A 6,460-nucleotide genomic window follows, 5' to 3' on the forward strand; every position below is an offset into this window, starting at 1 on the left:
GAACAAGAAGAACAAGAAGAAGAAGAAGAAGAACAAGAAGAAGAAGAAGAAGAAGAAGAAGAAGAAGAAGAAGAAGAAGAAGAAGAAGAAGAAGAAGAAGAAGAAGGATGATGATGATGATGATGATGATAATAATAACAATCGACCCATCATGCCTGTTTGATTCCAGGATCGAAAAGAAAGAGGACGAAAAACAAAAAGTACTTTCCCTTAAAATATGAAATACGAAGAATGTGGAGTATGATAAGTGTCAAGGTCATACCTATAATAGTTGGTGCGTTGGGAAGAGTAAGCCAAGATATAGACAAATGTCAGAAGATTTGATTAGAATGCCCTGTACGGCTCCTACAGAAAGTTTGTCTCTTAGGGACAGCCAGGGTTATCAGGAAGGTTCTAAGTACTTGAAAAAACTATTAAAACTTTGTGGATACATAAGGTTACAGGTAGTAACCCCCTACCAACATAAATCCTACCAGGAATAAGACCGAACCTGAGTCAAACCAGTAGTAGTAGTAGTAGTAGTAGTAGTAGTAGTAGTAGTAGTAGTAGTAGTAGTAGTAGTAAAATTTTAATCCTATATTAATCACATATGTATCCGTTTATATCTATACGAACCCTCTATATACATGCACATTGCTGTTTCTTTTTCGGTCTCTCGCTTATACATCAATAATAATTATAAATATGAAAGAAACATCAACACATGTCCATGGGCGGTGTTCTGCCAAAAAATAAACGCTGTAAAGACGGGTCCTTAACAAAACCGACCAAAAAAAAGAACGCTGGGCAGATAGTCATGAATACTATGAAGTGGCTTATTTATGATTTACACACACTATGCAACAATCCTCCCAAAACATACGGGAATAAACTCATACAGTAAATACCCAAGAAATTGAACAGAGCCCACAGCATGTCATAAAAGTCCAATATCCGATACAAGAACACAACCTGCACTGCACAAACAATACACAATGCAAGAAATTAATACAACAAAAGACACAAACAAAACCCCATAACAAAACGTACTGACGCAATACAATATTCCTCCCCCCACCAAGAAATTAAAATGAAACACACACCTCACCAGCACAATGTGCACTAAGTGATACAATAGAAAGTTACTTGAAACTATCAAATGTCGAAAAATAATGGTGACAAACGTTACCTTACATCAGTTTGAGAGACAGGTGTTTGTCAAGGAACACTGATTGTAACAACGAAAATGAGATTGGCCTTTAAGAGGCCTCTTGTTCGGCAATGGTTCAGTAAAGATGCAGACTGACCACAGCTGTTATCTTAAGACAACATCAGCAGATTATAGAGTGAGGAGGAAGTGGACCAGGGAAGAAAACAGGATAGTGATGCAATGCCACTTAGAAAGTGAACCTAAAAGGCCTACAGAAAACGGTTGTTAACGCTTTGGGTAGAGAAGGGTATGTTTAAAGTCGCTGAGCAAAGACTAGTAGATCAAGCTAATGCTATTAGGAAAAGAACTGGATGATAGAATTGGAGGTAGAAGAGATCACAACTGGAAAAGAAAGACTAGGCAATAGGAAAGACAAGCATCAACATGAGAGATACAGCTCAAACCAAAGAAGAAACTAAAGAGAAAATAATAATAAGGAAGGGACAACTGGCACCAGCGATTTGAGTGATTTAAGTGAGGAAGATCTGAAGATTTTAGATGAGTTGCAGGAAATAATGGGTAAAGAAGTAAGAAAAATATTGCCGGCATTAAAAGGAATTAACAGAAGGAAACTGCTAGATATAACTAGGAAAGTAAATTCGGTTATCAGTAGGATAGATAATAAAAATATTGGAGACACTAACTTGTTGATCTATGCAGGAGGGGTAGTAATTATTAGAAGATTTGATATTCTACAAGGAAAGATTAGAAAGAAGTAAATGTGGAAAAGGTGATTATAAAATAGTAAAAGCTTGGAAACTGGACAAGTTAGGAAACACAAGATTCAAATCTCTTCCTGAGAAACGATATTTATTCAAAGAGAAAGGATTTGGGACAGTAACAGAAGAGTTGAAAAAACGTATTATTGCAATAGCAAGTAAGCTTTCCAGATATCAGAAAAGAATAAGCCAGTACCAACAAAACAGATAATGTCAGACAGACCAGTGGAGATTTTATAACCAAATAGTAGAGAAAAAAGTACTGAAGATGAGAAATCTATGCAGAAGAAGCTAGAAAGTTCTGAAGTAATATTTGGGAAGAAGAAGAAGAAGACGACATAAAGAAAAGGAATGCCTCCGAAGAGTTCTGAGGTCAAAAGTGAATAGAAGTAAGTTTCGAGCAATCAGTACATGGATGATTGCATTGATGAGATATGGTGTAAGTATTATTAATTGGAGGAAGGAAGAGTTAGAGATGCTAGACCGAAAATCGAGGAAATTACTCACAATACATGGAGCATTCAACCCCAAGAGTGATATTGACAGGCTATATCTAAGCAGGCACAAAGGTGGGTGAAGGCTAAACAGCTGTAAAAGCTATATATATATATATATATATATATATATATATATATATATATATATACTCATATGAAAATCGCATGTAAATGGTATAGGAAAGTGTTATAGAACCCTTGCCGGTTTACTTGAGAATATCTAGTATAGTCAAGACAGATACATGTGGTCAGAGGAAAAAATAGTAAGAAAGAAGATAGAAAATGGAATGGAAAATCTTATACAGACAGTTTACGACAGCGGTGAGCAGAAACAGATACGAATGGAAAGAGACACTGTCTAAGAAAGAGTGATCTGAAGCCAGAAACAAAGGCGCTTATCTGTGCTACACTGAACAAGCACTTGGGACAAATTACGTTAAATATACTATTGACACTAGAGCAGATAACGGCAGTGATAAATGTGAGACTGTATAATATATTGTGAATGAATGCAGGAAGCTGGGTCAAAAAGAATACAGAAGGCACGATAATGTCACGACACTGATTCATTAAGTGGAGTGGCAAGTCCGGATTGGATAGAGTAAATTCTTAGAAGGAATAATCAAGAATGACAAAGGATGTAATGATTCAGTGTGATCAGAAACTGAACCTCGAAAGCTGGCTATAGTGGTTGTGATTAAAGAGGCAAAAACCCCGTTTAATCATAGATGTTGCATGCACCACGTGATGACAGAGTATGGGAAAGAGAAGCAGAGAAATGAGTCAGATGTAATGATTGGAAGTGAGAAATAAAATGACTGTGGTCACTGAAGAAGCTGAGTGCTGTATATGTTATTGTGGAGCCTTGGGCACTATAAGTACAGTTGACATTCGAAAATCCGGCCATCGAAAATCCAGTTCCTTCAGGTTTCCGGCATGAATTTCGGAGCGCATTTTCAAATTTACCGTGTTGGTGCGCCAGTTTTCTGGATGCGCCGTTTATGTTTTGATACTCATTCCTTTTCATTTTATCCTGCTCACTCCTTCTTATTTTATCATTTATTTGCTGCTGTATAGCCCCATTATGGATTCAACAACGAAAAGAGGTGGCGTAAAACGTAAACATCGTGCGTTGTCGATCGCAGAGCAAGTGAAAAGGCTTAACAGAAACTTAATAGCAGCGTGTCTTAGCGAACCATTTGTGAAACGTATGACATTGGCTCTTCAACAGTGTGTGATATTAAAAAACAGAAAGAAAACTGTTAAAGTTCTTTTCTGACAGTGGATCGAAAAAGCAAATGTTTGTAAGGAAGTCAACGACGAAGGGAAAGAGTTCGGAACTGGACCAAGTTTTCATAACCTGATTTAATCTTCGTGTAAGTGAAGGTGTGGAAATTTCTGGTGATTTATCAAAGGAACAAGCCAAAGTGTTTCATGAAGAGCTGGGATTGCAACACAAGTTTGAATATTCAGAAGGTTGGCTGCATCGTTTCAAGTCGTGACATGGCTTACAGTTTCGTGCCGGGTTTTTTAATGTCAACCTATACAATGTTCACAAACTAGATTGAAAGGCAGGAGTAAATATGAAGATAGAACATCTACAAAAATTATTATTGTTTGGAACTGTACGAATCTTTCACAGTGTTCTAGAACACTAAATGAAGAATGTTGCTTTAATTCAGTAGTTGTGAACAGCTGACAATTTGTTACATTCTCCAGCGAAATCACTGTTAAACAACAAAAACAACAACAACTAGAATAACAACAGCAACAACAATGGGACAATATTAACAATGCAAAAGGCATTGACAGCAGTTTTTATTCAAGTAGCTTAAGCCTATTGGTAAAACTTAGTAGTGCTAAAATGGATCGCATCTCGAAGAGAATTAAAAAATGGATGTCTGCTTAGTATATGATTCATCAATAATAGCAACACAATTTTAGAGGAGTAAAGCTCACTATATAAAACTATATCCGGGTGGTTGTGCTTGAGAGCAGTGGTCGGAAGTCAACCTAGAACATCTTTGAAAACACACTAAGCGCAGTGGGAGAATTACCAGTGTGAGATCTGGTACAGTTTAACTGCCACAAAAAGAGCTTGGAAGCAGTCTCTCTGAACCGAGGTTGGTAATCCCTCTAGTGATAATATCATACTTAAACAACCTCTAAAAGTGAAATGCCTAAAAGAATTATAATAGATAACGGCGTTCTAATAATAATAGATAACGGCATCGAGATATCGATGGGAACTGATATACCCATCACAGATGAAAGCAAAAGAACTGTACATCGAATAGTCGAGTTAGTAAGGAAAGCAAATTTTGGAGTGATATATGATATTACGAAAAGGGCCAATGGAAACTGACGTACAAAACAGGAAAAGTAAGCATGGTCTACCGGAAAGCTCATTAGAATTCCGGATTGTTTGAAAATATTTGAAAATGCACACAATATCGTGAATTTATTGAACTGAAGTATGAATGGATGAACCACTGAACCCAAGTCTGAAAAAAAATCAGAAGATTAAAAAAGAAAAGACAAAAGGAAAGAGAAGAATATTTAATCAGTTTTGTGTAAATGATAGAATTTCATCATATTCACACAAAATTGCTTGATTAAATATTCTTCATTTTTTCCTTTTCTTTTTTCTTTCTTTCCTTACTTTTTCTTTTTGCTGGTGGTAAAATTCAAAATTAAAGACTCGAGATGTCATTTCGTCTAAATGGAAACAAAGGTTGATTCGGTCAAACTTTAGAGTTTGAATTTTTATAATTTTGAATTTCTATGCATTACTTTTCATCTTGAACTCGACAAAGACAAGCAAGCTTTCGAAATATCGTTCAAACCAATAAACTATATATTGCAATCGGTTGCGCTCTTCGTATTGTCTAATAATAATAATAATAACAACAATAATAATAATATCACCATTAAACAGTAGACCGTTTTCACCAAGGAACTCACTTGAGTCCCATCTTTGCTATACAGTTTCAGATCATCCATGATTGATTGTTTGAGAATTTTTCCTTTAGCTGATATCACAGAGTCATTTTCCTAAGCACTAAGGTCAGGGGTATCATGCAGAGAACAAAAAGCAGCGGACTGTTTTTGTGCTGAGATTAGAATGGAATTGTGGAATAATCTACCTATAAAGAGGCAAGGTACAGCCCCTAGCAGGGATAGAATTGCCGAATAGAGAACTGATAAAGCAAATTGAGACAGAAGGCTACAAATACCTTGGCATGCAAGAGTTCGACGAGATAATGCAAAAGGAAATGAAAGAACAACTGAGGAAGGAATATTTTCGAGGTTGGTGTTGCGCTTAAAATTGAACGGATGGAATAAAATCCAGGCGGTTAATACATGGGCGATAGCATCACTTCTGATGGAGCTGATATTATAAAATGGCAAAAGAAAGATCTGATGAAAATAGATACAAAGACAAGAATAATGTTGAGAGTATACGGAGCCTTCCACCCTAAGATTGACACCGATAGGCTGTAATTGTCTAGAAGACAGGATGGGAGAGGATTGATCAGTTGTCAGGACTGTATCGAAATAGAGGAAAACAGTTAGGGTGATATGTAAAGAATGCCGTGGAGCCATTGTTGAAACATACGAAGAAGCCCGGCGTCATCAAAACTGAGAATAGTGTAACGAAGGTTGTGGTCAATGAAGAGAGTAGACGTGATACCAATAGTAATTGGTGCACTTGGAAGTATCAGCACTCAACTACCAACATGGCTAACAAAAGATCTGTGCAAGTGTGAAGGTAGAACATCCACAAAAGTCAGCATTGCTTGGAACTGCAAGAATTCTTCGCAGGGTTCTTGAAGCATGACCAGTAAACAAGTGTCACCTTAGTCTGCTGGCTGTGGTCAGCTAACGAGAGTCAAACATAAAGGTTATTCTATTGTCATCGGAGCATTGGGTTCAATACCACACAATCTGAAAAAAAGCATCTGAAAATTTTAGAAATACCCTACAATCTAGGTGTATTGCAAAAGTCGGCATTACTTGGAACTGCACGCATATTGCGTAAAGTACTCTCTGCC

Source organism: Octopus bimaculoides, chromosome 16, assembly GCF_001194135.2.
Source record: "Octopus bimaculoides isolate UCB-OBI-ISO-001 chromosome 16, ASM119413v2, whole genome shotgun sequence".
Classification (NCBI taxonomy): Eukaryota; Metazoa; Mollusca; class Cephalopoda; order Octopoda; family Octopodidae; genus Octopus; species Octopus bimaculoides.